General features: G+C 28.0%; 2 long non-coding RNA genes across 4 annotated transcripts; both read right to left on the bottom strand.

Annotated features, from left to right (window-relative positions):
* Nucleotides 1-7,875: 7,875 nt before the first annotated feature.
* LOC111631685 lies at nt 7,876-8,651 on the bottom strand. Of its 2 annotated transcripts, none has more exons than XR_002757748.1 (3): nt 8,530-8,651; nt 8,347-8,405; nt 7,876-8,267 (listed from the first exon to the last, which is right to left on the bottom strand). It is a non-coding gene; the product is annotated as an uncharacterized LOC111631685 (long non-coding RNA). The 2 variants fall into 2 exon arrangements; XR_002757750.1 differs by having other exon boundaries at nt 8,347-8,437; nt 8,530-8,593.
* Nucleotides 8,652-15,053: 6,402 nt separating this feature from the next.
* On the bottom strand, nt 15,054-15,829 carry LOC111631678. Of its 2 annotated transcripts, none has more exons than XR_002757742.1 (3): nt 15,708-15,829; nt 15,525-15,583; nt 15,054-15,445 (listed from the first exon to the last, which is right to left on the bottom strand). It is a non-coding gene; the product is annotated as an uncharacterized LOC111631678 (long non-coding RNA). The 2 variants fall into 2 exon arrangements; XR_002757743.1 differs by having other exon boundaries at nt 15,525-15,615; nt 15,708-15,771.
* Nucleotides 15,830-18,720: the final 2,891 nt, after the last annotated feature.

Below are 18,720 nucleotides of genomic sequence, written 5' to 3' on the forward strand. Positions count from 1 at the left end.
TGTTACGAAAGAACTTTCTCTTAATATACAGACTCGAAAAATAAATTTGTTATTTATTTTTAAAATAAATTCGTCTTTAAAATTTTTAAATTTTGTGCGTAAATTAATTATTTTCGTTATATTTTCATACCTTATTTATGTACCGGTGCGTAACCACTTTTTGTACGTGTACAGTACATGTAAATATTGTGTATTGAACTTTCATGGTTGTTTAATTTTTAAGTAGGTTATACCATGAAAATAAGAAATTATTTTTTTAGTTAAAGCTTTTTTACTTTGCTAATTTAAGTTGTAAGAATTAAAAAGTAGAGGAAAAAAACTAGGCGAGCTTTCATCACTTTATTGTGCAATTTATGTTTGCACGGCTTTACAAATAAAAGGATAATAGAATAAACATAATGATAATTTTCAAATATAGGACAAAGTAAAAATTTAATGATATTAAATATTAATATAGTCTAAGCTAGGTATTAATCTCTTAATCAACGTCGTACGACTATNGGGCAGTTTATTCTCTGTTATATTCTCAAGTAAACAATACATACAAGTACAGTACAGTATTTTCTGAGGAAACACTCGCACTTATTTTTTTTAACCCCATTCCCGATAACCCGGCATTTTCACAAACTCGGCCACCCTTCGGTCCACATTAGGCCGAGTTTCCGAGGTTCTACTGTAATAGTAGTAAATGTAATATTATATAATTATAGTTGGGCTTAATATTTCTCGTTGTAAAACTACTTAAACTTATAAGTTACTAACGCCCAATTAAAACAGATAAACTAGTAGATCTACATTTTTATGTATTTTGTACACGAAATACAGAAAACCGAATAGTTACAATAAATATTATTATTATTAATATATGCAGACTTTTATTCGCATTTAATACAAATTCACAAAACAATGGCTTAGCAGTTTTTTGATAATCAGATCCCAAAAAACACAGAGTGAAAAATTAAACTATAAAAATTGTTTTTATTTTACCCTTTTAATGCATTAAGCGACTACCGATAAATTTTTAAGTAATATATAGGTTTATCCGAATATATAGGTTTCTCTCGGATAAACCGATATACTAGAGTTCTTTCTTGTAATATTCGGATATTTTCGTCCCGAGAACGTCCAGAGAAGAGAGACCATTGCCTGGTATGAAGGAGAAACAGAAATTATTTATAAAAAAAAATAAATTGTAGTATCGTGTTGACGGCATATAGTAATATATAATACTTATATATAAGGCGTTAGCCTTAACCGCCTCGGCCATTTTTCTGCGTGAGCCTTTTTCTTGTTCATATATATAACGGTGGGGTTTTTCAGTGATTTTCGTACGCACTTTTCTCCGGTTAGGATTTGATTCGAGAGAGGTCGGAAGTCACTTCCGACCTTTCTCGAATCAAATCCGTGACGTTCGGTGTCGATCTCGAAATATTTACTTTTGTGTTGTAACGTCTTGCCCGACAATTAAAAAAATAAATTGAACGATGCAGTTTTTGATCGTATTATTGCTTCTATTTTTTTCTACGTATTATGCATTGAGCAATTTACTGATTCCTTTCTCTTTTGAACACGATGAGCCGTTCTGTGACTGTCATTCGTTGAAAAATCTTTACAAATTCAAATAAAAATTCTTTCTTTGATAATGTAAGCGATCCAGGAGTAGCCGAACACTTTTCACATTTTTCGGAATTTAAATACCCAATCGGTCCAACCCAAATATTCCTTCTTTCGCCGAATCCTTTCTATTAACATCATTCGACTCGTTTCTATTTTTATATTTTTACCAGAATTATCCATTTTCTTACAAAGAGCGTCAAGTGCGGTGAAATATACGCATAAGTAATGTTCGCGACCCATTAATTTCCCAAATTTAATCGAAACTTTAATTCCGTTACTGTTAATGTTCCTATTAATTGAAAATCTCTCATTAATACAATAATGTGCTTCGGAATACATTCTAGTTTAGCTTGTACTTCTCTTACAGCACTTTATGCGGCGAAAGATCTGATAATTCTGCCATCCCTAAATTCCAAAATTTGCCTTCGTACTCACGAATGTTTAAATTATAATTGTAGTCGATTTTCAAAGAGATATGCTAAATCTTGATCGCACTTTTAGCTTTATAAAATTTCATTTTTAATTTTACCATTAATGATATCATATGTATACGAATATATATATTTATATCAGGCGTTGGCAACCTTCGGTCTTCTGAGATTTTCTATGGCCCGCATACTGTCGAGATCTTGGAACGTAATAATATAAATAATATACAAATCCATTCGACAAAAGTAATAAGACTATGTATGAGCCATAAATTTTAAGATTAATAATCCAAGCATTACCTTTCCTATACAAGTTAGTAAACGCGGCAACGTGTACGAACTTCTAATTGTAATAAAGGAGTTTTATTAATCGAGTTAGAACAATTAAGATTTCACAAATATTGAAAACTTGTCTAAAAGTTGCAGTTTCAAAGTTCTTACAAAAATTAAGTAAATACAAGCATTTTGTTGTTCCTATATTTTCATTTTCGGTTTTTAAATGGATAAAAGGTATGTAATTTTATTGCTTATATTACAATATCACGTAAAATCTGATGTTTTTAGTGCTTTGATTCTAAAAGAGTAGCATTAACTCGCGGACATATCCGACAATGGTCTGGCCTTCTTAAGGCCTCGTCTCACTTCTTATATTCTTAATACTTTTTATTTTACATCTGTGTCTGTGTAATACCGGTAAAGAAATTGGTCGGGGGCCTAAAAAGTGCGTAAAATGAGCCTTTACTATAGAAAAATTCTCTACTCTTTGTTTATAAGTAAAATTCACTACGTTATTTAGACGAAAGCCATACTGAGTTACGTGGCCTCTCTTATAAGATTATTTAATAAAAGAAGTATTTATTAGTCCGTTTATAGACGAAAGCCATACTGAGTTACGTGGCCTCTCTTATAAGATTATTTAATAAAAGAAGTATTTACAGTATAAATTTTGCTAACGATTTCCTCTAGGATATTTTTTTCTTATTTATAAATAAATTAATAACGGTTAATTTCGCTTACCAGTAAGTGCCTTTTTTCGTTGCCCTTAACTATTTTACGCTTCCCGATCTCATCGACTGTTGACACAAATAGTTTATGTATTGTCTGGTAGACACTCGATACGTAAATTTGTGCATCACTCTCGGCTCAGTAATTTGTTAGACATTTTGTATATTTTGCATTCTTCATCGTAGTTAATAAAAAAAAAAAAATTGTCAAACAATTTTGGATCGGATATCCGGGAGGAGTTCGAAATGTGAAGAAAAATAAGACAGAAAAACACATTTCTTAACGTGGATAATAACCGGTAATTTATGCATTCTAAATTTTTCTCGAAATTATTTAAACACGTATTTTATTTTAGTAAAAACTGAGGATTTAAAACTATTATTTATGAATTATCTTATATTTTATTCATAATTATTGCAATATTATTTTACTTATCAAACTATTTGATTATCTGATAATTAGAAATTTAAATTATCCGCCATAACATCCACACAATTCTTTTGTTACCTACGACATCCTTTAAAAAGAAATAATATACATTTGCCTTCTCTTATAAATGTGTATTCTTATAGAGCGTATTAATTGAAATAGTACACATATACACAATTGAATATTAAAAATGATTATTTCATTATCTTTAATAACTTTAAAATTGATATTTATTATAGCGTAGACCTAGACCTGAGATAACCGATTTCTGCATTAATTATTTTTGATAATGGGTCAAGACCAAGCAGAAAAGTACTGTACGTAAATTTGTATGCGATCGAGAACTTCACGTTAAAAAATAAATTGTCAGTATATATTTTTAGCATATTTTATTTAAAAAATATATAAATCCATTAGTGTAATTTCGATATAAGCTTTCTTTAAAATATAATATCGTACGCAATACGACGATAATGACACGCGACGTTAATAACGTATTGTGACACTAATGACGCATTGTTTAAAATGAAGAAATCTTTTCAAGTCTTTAGTTCAAATACCACGTGAAAGAATATTTGTAGCATACTTTCTTTCGATTTAAGAATTAGAAAACAGATGATATAGGTTATTTACAGATAGGCGTACAATCGGGATTTAAGATCTTGACCGAATTTTCAAGGAAAGTACAAATAATCTATCAGTCATTTATTTTCTTAAAAAAATCAAAAGTATCCAAGAACAAACCGCATTATATTTACTTTAATTTTTATTTCGGTACAGACACTGTGGCCAATTGGCTAATTCGTAATAACACTTGCGTTTTTCCTTTTTTTTAATATTCTTTTTATTTTACATTGCAAAATGCTTTAATTCGTCGATTTTTCTTCTATATTTTCTATTTACTTATGAAAATTTGACCGAGAGGATTTTTTTTTCTTATCGTTGTTTTGCTCTTGGTTGGTTATTTCCTGTATTTCTTTGTTTAGCCAATTCTAAATATTTTATCATTTGGAAAACTAGAGCAGACTGTCAGAGAGTTTTGTGAAGGATATTTAGTAGTTATAGTTTCTTTGGTGGCTCTAGTTGTTTTTTTCCTGTAGTATTTTCCTATTATATCAAGAAGACGAGAGTTGTTAATTTTAATCTTTATTATACATATTTAACTTCTGTAATTAAGTTCAAACGTATCGGAAGCTTTCACAAAAACAACTGTAATCCATACAACCGAGACTAAACTATTTTTAAAATTAATTAACCCTTCGGCCTGTGGCTGCCGATCTGGAAGATACATTCACAATAATCTCTTAAATGTCTTTGTTTCGAAACTGCGTAGAATCTGGCAAGTTTGGGTAATTATTCTTAAGGGATAGGCAACATCGATTAGATAGCAATGATCGGTCGGTTCTTTATTGCCGGCAAAATGCACGTTTTTCTCGTGGTCCAACAAAATGGCTACCTTAGTTTATATCCGAGAGGTATCGCGCGATCTATTACAGTAGCCTATTTTTGTTATTTTTTAGATTTTTTTCGGTTTTTGCGCGAAAATAGAGACTTATCGCGTATGGAATCGACAACGAGAAGGATTTTGAAAAATTACGGTAGATCTCGCTGGAGTAAAATGATAAAAGTTCGATTATTGAATCAGAAAATGATTTAGTGAAAGAACGTGCAGTAAACCGAAAGAAGAAATTTCAAATGATGAAGTTATCATTCTAACGTAATACATTAGCGTGCTATTGTCAACATGTAATGCATATTAATGCATATTAACATATACAGTTAACTATCGCACGTTTCGCTTCATTTTTGTACTTTATTAGGCTAATTTTTAACAGATTTTAATAAAATATAGTTTTTACGCCACTCAAAACAATTTTATCATCTTGATTACAAAATGCAATAAATGCCTTTTAATTTGAGCTTTTGACAACCGATACACTGATAAAGAAATTTTATTAATGTATCCGACGGAAAGGCTGACACCGTCTCAGGTTCGAGAAAAATATGGCGTTGCCATCCGTAGGTAAATGTATTTTACATTAACTTTATTTAAACTTGACACACGTTAACTTAAAAATATACGTATTGTGATAAATAAACTTTCTATATTATGTTTATTTATTTAAACAAAATGTGTAATATAGAAAGTTTATTAAAGTAGTTTATAATTGTTTTCATTATAAAACCCTTTAAATAATAAAATAATTCTTATTTTATTATATAAAAAGAATGTATCTTTATTATATCATAAATAAAGATACATTCTTTTTATATAATAAAATATCTTATTTTATTATATAAAAAGAATGTATCTTTATTATATCATAAATAAAGATACATTCTTTTTATATAATAAAATATCTTATTTTATTATATAAAAAAAATCCGTTTTAATTATTAATTAAAATATTTGTACAATAAAATAAGTTTAAATTCTAAATCGGCTTCTCTCGAGCCGCCAATTATATTTATACAGTAAAAAATTGGTGGGAGAAACCATAAAATAGCATAAAAAATTTAATTGACTATACAGATTCAATTTATTCAGAAAGAAAAGCTGTCTTACGAGCTTATGAATTTATAAATACAAATAACGACAGCTAAAGAAAAGCCGATTTAGAATTTTTATTGAGTCGAGTGTGTTTGTCACAAAAACAATGCCAAGAACATCGATAGAAATTTCTATTCGGTTCACAAATGTTTCTCTTTTAAAGAATTTCCTTGTAACTCGAACAAAACCGATAGAAATATTCAATGATATAACCTTGAAATACATAAAAGTATTCATTAATTGTATGCAATTAAACAAAAGTAAAATTCAGACGAGGAAAAACAGGAATTTATTTTTCTTACGTAAATTTCAACGTACCGATCAAAAAATTTGATAAAACATTTTAGCTTCTTACTACTACGTCGCCGGTATTTTCGATCCCAAATTTAGGAAATATTCTAGGAAAATGTACAAACGTAGTCATTCGGACGATTTTTCATCATTTTTTTTTTCATTCCAATAAAAAAATCGATAAATTTAGAATTGTAATTCTTTTGATTAATGTAATTTCTATTGATCAGAACGGGAACGTACAGTACATAAAAGCTGATTAAACGTCACATTATAACACGTGAAAATATTTTTTATGTTAATAATGCATTTACGAATATTCAAACGAGCTTATTTTAATTTAAATCTGTATAACACGATCGAGTATTATAGTTTAGTATTGTTGGATTTGTTTAATGTACTGTACGCCAGAGCGCAATATCGAGGTAACGATGCCCGAGGCAACCAATCAGTTGCCACCTCCCGATTTGTAATAAACAATTCTCGAGAAATTTTCCTCATCTTTAAATGCCAGACTACGCCATATTCATATCTAACAAGTAAATCTTGAAAAACGTACCGAGTGATCTCATTTTTACTAGCTGCTGTTTTTTTTTCTTTTTTTTATTTTGTATAAGCTACACTTGATTTATATTGGCCAATATAACTCACTAAAAATTGGCCAATAAAAATAATTACTGTATATTAGCCAAGTTTTCTTTTAATAATTGACCAAATTTTTATTTAAAAAAATACAAATATAATATAAGAAATAGAATAAAATATTGAGTATTGATACAAAAAAATAATGATAAAATGTTGCGTACAAAAAATAAACATAAACGGCCAAAGTAAATATTAATAAATGTCGAGTATGAATGTTTCGTAATTAAATTGTTTGAAATTATCCTGAAATAAATTTAACGTTATCTAAAGTTATTTATGAGTGTAGAACGGAGAACGTTCCTTCTATTGCCTTCTAATTCCTTCTATTGCATCCCTTGAACTTTTAAAGTTCTCTCTGGCACTTTCATAAAAAATTCGTTTTATTTTTTATTTATTTAAAAGGTAGAAATTGTAGGATCGTCCAATTTTCTCACTTATATTTTAACACGGCTTTAGACAGTTTAGCGATTAAGAAAAGTCATCCGTGCCCGTTTCTCGGTGTCTACATTTGGGTCTAACTTAGGAATTTACAGCAGAAAGAATACGTTTAAATTTATAAATGTATTATTATAAATTTAATTATACGTTTAAATTTATAATAATACGACTTTTTTAAATTAAAATCGCATATAAAAACAATAAATTATCGATAAAAAAACAGAAAAAGATTTAAAAAGTTCGGTGGATGAAAGAATTTTATCTTCCAAAATCTCTCAGAACTCCGGGATGCACCCCAGATTAAGATCCTTTGCTTTAGAAATTAGCAAATTTCTATGCTGAATGTGCAAATATGTTTAGCATAAAGTTATAAATAAAATATTATTACAGAATTTACTTTAAATGACTAAAATAGGTGAATAAAATAATAAATAAAGGTACTGTACATTTTGTAATGTACTTCTTCTTTATTATGACATCGAAACTTCTCGGTTGCAAACACAAGTAACTTACATAATTAAAGTAAATGCAGTACTGTATTTGTATTTAGTACACGAGTAAACATATATTTCACTTACTGCCATCTGTATGCAATGTTATAAATTATTTCAACCATTTTCATGTTATAAAATGGAACAACGAATCGTTTGTTATATTTACAACATTATTATGTTTATTTAATTTATATAAATAATTTGAAACATCAAAATGACTATTTTAAGCCGTTTTATGTAAATGAAATATTAAAAAATGAACTTATATTGAATATCGTTATCAATAAGTGGGGACTTCGAGAGGAAGAAACTGGGGATTTTTTTCAGGTCCACATGAAAACTTAGAGGTCCGTTTAATAGTTGATAGCCCTATAAAATTAATATTATTTTTACCAACGGAAAATTAAAACCTTTAAGATTATTTGTTATTAATAAAGAAGCATTTTACCTATTTAATTTGTTTTAAAAAACATGACTAAAAGGGCCCCGTATAAGCTTTCCACGACACTGTGAAGAAATCATTGTAAACTATAAATAAACTAATTTAAAGGTCAATAAGTTAATTAAAAGTTAGTTCATTTAATTAATTATAATTAAAAAATTTACGATTATTTATTATTATCCTTATTACTTTCGAATTTCAAGGAGTTATTCTTCGGGTCAATGCTAAATTACTAAATTCTTTTAAGTTCTTATTTTTAAAAAAGCAGTTATATAGAATTATTAATTAATTTTACAATTTTTATATTCGAATTTCAACCGCATACTATATTATTTTAATTAATTAATTAACTTTAATTATAACGTGTATTAAAGAGAACAAATTGCATATTAGTTTAATTATAATTTAATCAAAAAAGTAGCCTACATATTAAATTAACTTAGTAAATATATTTATTGATGATTTTTTACATATTTAAATACAAATAGAATTCTGTGAAATCTTTTCTGTTTATGAAAGAACACAAATCCCGAAATAAAAGGGGAATATTAGGGAAATTTCCCCGAATTTCTGAAATTCCCGAATATAAAGATTCGACTAAACTTTATCGAGAAATCTCTCAATAAAGTTTAGTCGAATCTAACGAATTAAATGACTTAAAATATAGATTAATTATTTTAATGACAATAAATAAAATATAACGAAAATTAAGAGTTTGTATTTTATTTTCCGTTTTATTTCATATAAAAATAAAATCGAAGAGAAACCACAAATTGACATTATTCAAAAAGATATATTTGATATTGATAAATCATATTTCCCGAAACTGAATCTTGGCCTCTTAATTTACGTCATCAAAATTAACCTCGATTTTTAAAAATACTTTGGAAAATCCTTGACCGAATGATTCCGATCGGAAATAATTAAAATAAAACATTTTTTAAAAAATTCACGAAAAATATATTATTTTAAAGTTCAACCTTATAAACATTATAAATTTTATGGTTTATAATAACAATAAAAAGTAAACTGTAGTCAAAATAAATATTAGAATCTAGAAACTTTTTTTACTTATAATTTAAAAGCTAGTTATTTCAGGTTTTAAGGAGTTATTCAGTATGCATCATTGATCCCAATGAATAATACAATAGAAAACTCGGAATTCGATTGTTATTTTTTGAACTTTCTCTTCAAATTTTAATTGGAATTTTGGACATGGTAAAATTCATATACTTGTAGTTGTTCCTCGTATTTTTTAAATTGTATGTTCTTAGAATAAACATTTTCCTTATTTTAATAAAGGAGAATAGAAGGAAATTTGAGAAATAAAATTTCCTTATCGCTATTTAAATCGAAAATTAAATGCAAAATATATAAACATTAAGGAAAAAATAATAAATAAATAATCAATAAATTAATAAAATCTCCAATTTCTTTTAATCAGAAGGAAAGGTTGTTCTTATTTATTTATTTATTTACTCTTACCGCCAGTGAGCATTAAAAGGGATTTTTCTTTTATCCCGGCCGCCATATTGTGGGCCTACCGAACCCACAACGTGGAGGCTGGGTGAGGGGTCCGATGTATAAGGAAAACGATTCCTTTATTCTCCGTTAATACATTTTTCTGTGTATCTGTAGAAAATAATATTTCTACCAAAGTTGTTATAATTTTAGGTCCTTTCGGTGGAAGTGTTATTTCTTACAAACGTATATTTTCTCACATCTCGAATTTACTTTGTTATACGAATTAAATTTCTTGAATTTTAAAACAATTAATTTGGAAGATATATTACAAATTTATTTATGTACAAAATTATCATTTTTTTTCTCTTCGAACACGATTAAATATTATATATTATTTTCTTGTAAATTCGAATAAATTGGACTTTTAAGTTAAACTCCAGAGCTTAAATTTATTTTATAAAAATTTAACGGATTTCATGGTTGTGTATATTATTCTTGAATTACTTACTTTACTCAAATATTAAATTGTATTATTTACTTTATCATTGAAGTTTGTCGTAATTTTGTTCGAAAGTACTTTACTCTGTATTTGTTAATCGTAACACCTTACACAATTGCTTAAAATTAATTAATCCTCCCACACCAGAGCATTTGTTACGAAAGAACTTTCTCTTAATATACAGACTCGAAAAATAAATTTGTTATTTATTTTTAAAATAAATTCGTCTTTAAAATTTTTAAATTTTGTGCGTAAATTAATTATTTTCGTTATATTTTCATACCTTATTTATGTACCGGTGCGTAACCACTTTTTGTACGTGTACAGTACATGTAAATATTGTGTATTGAACTTTCATGGTTGTTTAATTTTTAAGTAGGTTATACCATGAAAATAAGAAATTATTTTTTTAGTTAAAGCTTTTTTACTTTGCTAATTTAAGTTGTAAGAATTAAAAAGTAGAGGAAAAAAACTAGGCGAGCTTTCATCACTTTATTGTGCAATTTATGTTTGCACGGCTTTACAAATAAAAGGATAATAGAATAAACATAATGATAATTTTCAAATATAGGACAAAGTAAAAATTTAATGATATTAAATATTAATATAGTCTAAGCTAGGTATTAATCTCTTAATCAACGTCGTACGACTATATTTTTCTATTTGATATATTTATAAAATCAATTTAAATAATACAATTACAATGTCTTAAATTGAAAAATGGTACTCTCTTTTTTTTTCACTAGAGTAATAAAAATTTCTTATTTAATATCGCAACAAAAAAGGAAAAAAAAAAAGATGTAAAGATAACGAGAATAAACTAAAGAATTTGTAATACTGTATTTTAATTAAATAGTAATCTGATATAATTTCTTAAATATAAATACAGTAGAACCTCGATTATCCGGACTAATTGGGGATGAAGGTTGTCCAGATAAGAAGAAATTCGGATAATCGAAACAAATACTTTAATTTGTCTTTTAATGATAATACAACACGTTTTCTTTTTGATGACATATCGGTAATATTAAAAGCAAATGCTGTATTTAAATCGTGATCAAATTTTCAAGAAACAAACGTTCGTATTGAATTTGGGCCACTACTGACCAACGCTAACAGACTACCTATTGTTTAAAAGGCCCTCTGGTGGCGCAAGAAGACGGATTTTATAAAATAAAAAGCAGTTGAAACTGCATTTTTATGAATAAAAATTTGACAAACTATTTATCGTTTTATGATGAGTAAAATTTTTTCGTCGCGTTCGCGGCTTTTAAGTAATGCATAAACCTTCGAAACGCGAGGCCCTTCGGACTGCGAGGCATAGGCGGTGGCCCACGTTGCCCATGCCTTATGCCGCCCATGGTCATAGAAATGATGTAATTTGAATATAAATTATTTATAAATACGTATGTCAAGTTATATTTTTATTATGACGTAAAATATATTTAAGAGTTTACGATCAGTGGGTGAGACGTTGTTGAAACAAAAAAAAAGTTATGCATTCCATCACGTACATAAACAGTGTCGTAATTCGCCAAGTGCAAATAAGCAAATTCGTAAAATTTTTATTTTGAACAATCCGAATAATGGAGGTCCGGATAATCGAGGTTCTACTGTATATAAAAAAAATTCATAAATCGACGTATAACTCGCTCCAGAAATATTGTAAACAGTTCGAAAAGTTTATTTTATAGACTTGTATAAAGATACTTAATATTAAGTTACAAGTAATGCTCATGAGGCCTAAATTCGAGCCGGAAGATTGAGCAATAAATGCAAAAGTACGAATAAAAATCGCCTTTAATGAGATTTACAGATCGAGTGCATTGTAGTGTTTCGCGATAATGCACAGAAAAAAGAATGATGTTGAATATTTAACGAAATATGCAAATTACGCAATTAATATCCAGAAATCGCAGGTAAAATCTCGACGATAAGGCGACTTTCGTTAAGGCCAGGAAAGAAGTACAGTAATACCTCGACTTATTAGAACCCGGAGTTACGCGATTTTCAAATCTCGTCGATTCGTCTTTTGTTTGAGCGCCACTCAACTCTTGATTACTCACTCCCCCACACCTATTGTTCGGCTTAGATGTTCGTACGTGCCGCGCGGAATCGACATATAGCTACAATTTATTTTGTGTTATTTATTTCTGTGTTTGTTATATCTACGGAGACTTGAGGGACTCTATATGGTGATTTCTTGTAACCGTGAACGAATCAAAAGACGAGATAAGATTAGCGAGAACATTTATTAGCTTACATATATCCGACTTGGATTTTACATAAATTGCGAAATTATACCCCGACTTACGCGGTTATCGCTCGGTCCCACCTATCGCGTAAGTTCGGGGTATTACTGTACTGTACAAGCTGGACAATGGGTTTGAAAAGATCGGCGGCGAGAGTTTGAGAGATTTGTTGTCGTTTCTGCCAAAGAGTGGATCCCAACTCTGGAGGTGGGGGGAAGCTATACCCGGACGACAATTGGTCTTTCTTCCACATTACAGATAATTTCAATGGAATTTTTGTGGGTGATTCGGATTGGACGTCCACGTCGCTTAACCAAAATCGTCCAGGAATAGATCTTATATTAATTAATACATATTTTGACTCGTTTGTTAAAGATCTTAAAGGCGGCCGGTAGAGTCTAATATTGGGTGCCGTGGCGGGAGAGCGCGCGGAACTACCTTAATAGAATCGTTTTGATTTCGCGTAATGTTTTAATCGGTGCATATTTTGATTAATGTTTAAGTTAAAATTAACATTTTTATTAAAACTGGTACCGAATAAAACATTACGCGAAATCAAAACGATTCTATTAAGTAAGGCGGCACTCCGTATTGGACTCCACCGCTGTGACATTACAATTACATTTAACCTGGTAGAAACCCCTGTCCGACTTTGTTTTGTCTCGAACTTCTCTATCACTCTCTGCTTCATTATTCCACATTTCTTCCATTCATCGTTCAAAAGTTTTTTAACGCGGATTTTGCAGAACAAAACTTCTAATAAGAAATAAAGCTGTGGCACGAGCCAGACTCTTTTTAATTGAGGTCCTACACACTTTAAATGTAATTGTATATTTCGGCTGTGAGCCACGCAAAATGTAACTTTATTCAAATCTTGATAATGTTTCGGCTAGTTTACCGTAATTTAAAATCCTTTCGTTCGTTCTAAATGTAAAAACGAAGTCTATATAAAAGCAGAACTTACAAAATAATAAACATTAAAACACTATTAAAGATTTAAATTTATCATATTCAATATTCGTCCAGCTCCGAATCTCTATTTCCATTATTTTCCGCCTTCGTTGTACAGTACAGTATTCACTCGACTAACGTGCACGCGAGAAGATCCGGCTTACGACTACTCGACGTCATAAACTTATTAACCAATCAACGGAAAACTACTTCTTCTTCTGGTTCCATATTCATTTCTGAATGTAGGACTAGTATTATAACAATCTCAATTGTGCTTCACGTGTTAGTTCTTCTGCTTTCTTATTATTCCATTCACATATATTACCTAACCAACTTTTCCTTCTCCTTCCTGGGCTTTTCTTTCCACAGATTTTTCCCTCTAAAATATTTCTCAAAATTTCATATTTACTTCCTCGGATGATGTGGCCAAAATACCCCGTCTTTCTTCTNCACCTCCCGATTTGTAATAAACAATTCTCGAGAAATTTTCCTCATCTTTAAATGCCAGACTACGCCATATTCATATCTAACAAGTAAATCTTGAAAAACGTACCGAGTGATCTCATTTTTACTAGCTGCTGTTTTTTTTCTGTTTTTTATTTTGTATAAGCTACACTTGATTTATATTGGCCAATATAACTCACTAAAAATTGGCCAATAAAAATAATTACTGTATATTAGCCAAGTTTTCTTTTAATAATTGACCAAATTTTTATTTAAAAAAATACAAATATAATATAAGAAATAGAATAAAATATTGAGTATTGATACAAAAAAATAATGATAAAATGTTGCGTACAAAAAATAAACATAAACGGCCAAAGTAAATATTAATAAATGTCGAGTATGAATGTTTCGTAATTAAATTGTTTGAAATTATCCTGAAATAAATTTAACGTTATCTAAAGTTATTTATGAGTGTAGAACGGAGAACGTTCCTTCTATTGCCTTCTAATTCCTTCTATTGCATCCCTTGAACTTTTAAAGTTCTCTCTGGCACTTTCATAAAAAATTCGTTTTATTTTTTATTTATTTAAAAGGTAGAAATTGTAGGATCGTCCAATTTTCTCACTTATATTTTAACACGGCTTTAGACAGTTTAGCGATTAAGAAAAGTCATCCGTGCCCGTTTCTCGGTGTCTACATTTGGGTCTAACTTAGGAATTTACAGCAGAAAGAATACGTTTAAATTTATAAATGTATTATTATAAATTTAATTATACGTTTAAATTTATAATAATACGACTTTTTTAAATTAAAATCGCATATAAAAACAATAAATTATCGATAAAAAAACAGAAAAAGATTTAAAAAGTTCGGTGGATGAAAGAATTTTATCTTCCAAAATCTCTCAGAACTCCGGGATGCACCCCAGATTAAGATCCTTTGCTTTAGAAATTAGCAAATTTCTATGCTGAATGTGCAAATATGTTTAGCATAAAGTTATAAATAAAATATTATTACAGAATTTACTTTAAATGACTAAAATAGGTGAATAAAATAATAAATAAAGGTACTGTACATTTTGTAATGTACTTCTTCTTTATTATGACATCGAAACTTCTCGGTTGCAAACACAAGTAACTTACATAATTAAAGTAAATGCAGTACTGTATTTGTATTTAGTACACGAGTAAACATATATTTCACTTACTGCCATCTGTATGCAATGTTATAAATTATTTCAACCATTTTCATGTTATAAAATGGAACAACGAATCGTTTGTTATATTTACAACATTATTATGTTTATTTAATTTATATAAATAATTTGAAACATCAAAATGACTATTTTAAGCCGTTTTATGTAAATGAAATATTAAAAAATGAACTTATATTGAATATCGTTATCAATAAGTGGGGACTTCGAGAGGAAGAAACTGGGGATTTTTTTCAGGTCCACATGAAAACTTAGAGGTCCGTTTAATAGTTGATAGCCCTATAAAATTAATATTATTTTTACCAACGGAAAATTAAAACCTTTAAGATTATTTGTTATTAATAAAGAAGCATTTTACCTATTTAATTTGTTTTAAAAAACATGACTAAAAGGGCCCCGTATAAGCTTTCCACGACACTGTGAAGAAATCATTGTAAACTATAAATAAACTAATTTAAAGGTCAATAAGTTAATTAAAAGTTAGTTCATTTAATTAATTATAATTAAAAAATTTACGATTATTTATTATTATCCTTATTACTTTCGAATTTCAAGGAGTTATTCTTCGGGTCAATGCTAAATTACTAAATTCTTTTAAGTTCTTATTTTTAAAAAAGCAGTTATATAGAATTATTAATTAATTTTACAATTTTTATATTCGAATTTCAACCGCATACTATATTATTTTAATTAATTAATTAACTTTAATTATAACGTGTATTAAAGAGAACAAATTGCATATTAGTTTAATTATAATTTAATCAAAAAAGTAGCCTACATATTAAATTAACTTAGTAAATATATTTATTGATGATTTTTTACATATTTAAATACAAATAGAATTCTGTGAAATCTTTTCTGTTTATGAAAGAACACAAATCCCGAAATAAAAGGGGAATATTAGGGAAATTTCCCCGAATTTCTGAAATTCCCGAATATAAAGATTCGACTAAACTTTATCGAGAAATCTCTCAATAAAGTTTAGTCGAATCTAACGAATTAAATGACTTAAAATATAGATTAATTATTTTAATGACAATAAATAAAATATAACGAAAATTAAGAGTTTGTATTTTATTTTCCGTTTTATTTCATATAAAAATAAAATCGAAGAGAAACCACAAATTGACATTATTCAAAAAGATATATTTGATATTGATAAATCATATTTCCCGAAACTGAATCTTGGCCTCTTAATTTACGTCATCAAAATTAACCTCGATTTTTAAAAATACTTTGGAAAATCCTTGACCGAATGATTCCGATCGGAAATAATTAAAATAAAACATTTTTTAAAAAATTCACGAAAAATATATTATTTTAAAGTTCAACCTTATAAACATTATAAATTTTATGGTTTATAATAACAATAAAAAGTAAACTGTAGTCAAAATAAATATTAGAATCTAGAAACTTTTTTTACTTATAATTTAAAAGCTAGTTATTTCAGGTTTTAAGGAGTTATTCAGTATGCATCATTGATCCCAATGAATAATACAATAGAAAACTCGGAATTCGATTGTTATTTTTTGAACTTTCTCTTCAAATTTTAATTGGAATTTTGGACATGGTAAAATTCATATACTTGTAGTTGTTCCTCGTATTTTTTAAATTGTATGTTCTTAGAATAAACATTTTCCTTATTTTAATAAAGGAGAATAGAAGGAAATTTGAGAAATAAAATTTCCTTATCGCTATTTAAATCGAAAATTAAATGCAAAATATATAAACATTAAGGAAAAAATAATAAATAAATAATCAATAAATTAATAAAATCTCCAATTTCTTTTAATCAGAAGGAAAGGTTGTTCTTATTTATTTATTTATTTACTCTTACCGCCAGTGAGCATTAAAAGGGATTTTTCTTTTATCCCGGCCGCCATATTGTGGGCCTACCGAACCCACAACGTGGAGGCTGGGTGAGGGGTCCGATGTATAAGGAAAACGATTCCTTTATTCTCCGTTAATACATTTTTCTGTGTATCTGTAGAAAATAATATTTCTACCAAAGTTGTTATAATTTTAGGTCCTTTCGGTGGAAGTGTTATTTCTTACAAACGTATATTTTCTCACATCTCGAATTTACTTTGTTATACGAATTAAATTTCTTGAATTTTAAAACAATTAATTTGGAAGATATATTACAAATTTATTTATGTACAAAATTATCATTTTTTTTCTCTTCGAACACGATTAAATATTATATATTATTTTCTTGTAAATTCGAATAAATTGGACTTTTAAGTTAAACTCCAGAGCTTAAATTTATTTTATAAAAATTTAACGGATTTCATGGTTGTGTATATTATTCTTGAATTACTTACTTTACTCAAATATTAAATTGTATTATTTACTTTATCATTGAAGTTTGTCGTAATTTTGTTCGAAAGTACTTTACTCTGTATTTGTTAATCGTAACACCTTACACAATTGCTTAAAATTAATTAATCCTCCCACACCAGAGCATTTGTTACGAAAGAACTTTCTCTTAATATACAGACTCGAAAAATAAATTTGTTATTTATTTTTAAAATAAATTCGTCTTTAAAATTTTTAAATTTTGTGCGTAAATTAATTATTTTCGTTATATTTTCATACCTTATTTATGTACCGGTGCGTAACCACTTTTTGTACGTGTACAGTACATGTAAATATTGTGTATTGAACTTTCATGGTTGTTTAATTTTTAAGTAGGTTATACCATGAAAATAAGAAATTATTTTTTTAGTTAAAGCTTTTTTACTTTGCTAATTTAAGTTGTAAGAATTAAAAAGTAGAGGAAAAAAACTAGGCGAGCTTTCATCACTTTATTGTGCAATTTATGTTTGCACGGCTTTACAAATAAAAGGATAATAGAATAAACATAATGATAATTTTCAAATATAGGACAAAGTAAAAATTTAATGATATTAAATATTAATATAGTCTAAGCTAGGTATTAATCTCTTAATCAACGTCGTACGACTATATTTTTCTATTTGATATATTTATAAAATCAATTTAAATAATACAATTACAATGTCTTAAATTGAAAAATGGTACTCTCTTTTTTTTTCACTAGAGTAATAAAAATTTCTTATTTAATATCGCAACAAAAAAGGAAAAAAAAAAAGATGTAAAGATAACGAGAATAAACTAAAGAATTTGTAATACTGTATTTTAATTAAATAGTAATCTGATATAATTTCTTAAATATAAATACAGTAGAACCTCGATTATCCGGACTAATTGGGGATGAAGGTTGTCCAGATAAGAAGAAATTCGGATAATCGAAACAAATACTTTAATTTGTCTTTTAATGATAATACAACACGTTTTCTTTTTGATGACATATCGGTAATATTAAAAGCAAATGCTGTATTTAAATCGTGATCAAATTTTCAAGAAACAAACGTTCGTATTGAATTTGGGCCACTACTGACCAACGCTAACAGACTACCTATTGTTTAAAAGGCCCTCTGGTGGCGCAAGAAGACGGATTTTATAAAATAAAAAGCAGTTGAAACTGCATTTTTATGAATAAAAATTTGACAAACTATTTATCGTTTTATGAC

Source organism: Centruroides sculpturatus, unplaced genomic scaffold (genome assembly GCF_000671375.1).
Source record: "Centruroides sculpturatus isolate CEXI.00-Female unplaced genomic scaffold, Cexi_2.0 scaffold72, whole genome shotgun sequence".
Lineage (NCBI taxonomy): Eukaryota > Metazoa > Arthropoda > Arachnida > Scorpiones > Buthidae > Centruroides > Centruroides sculpturatus.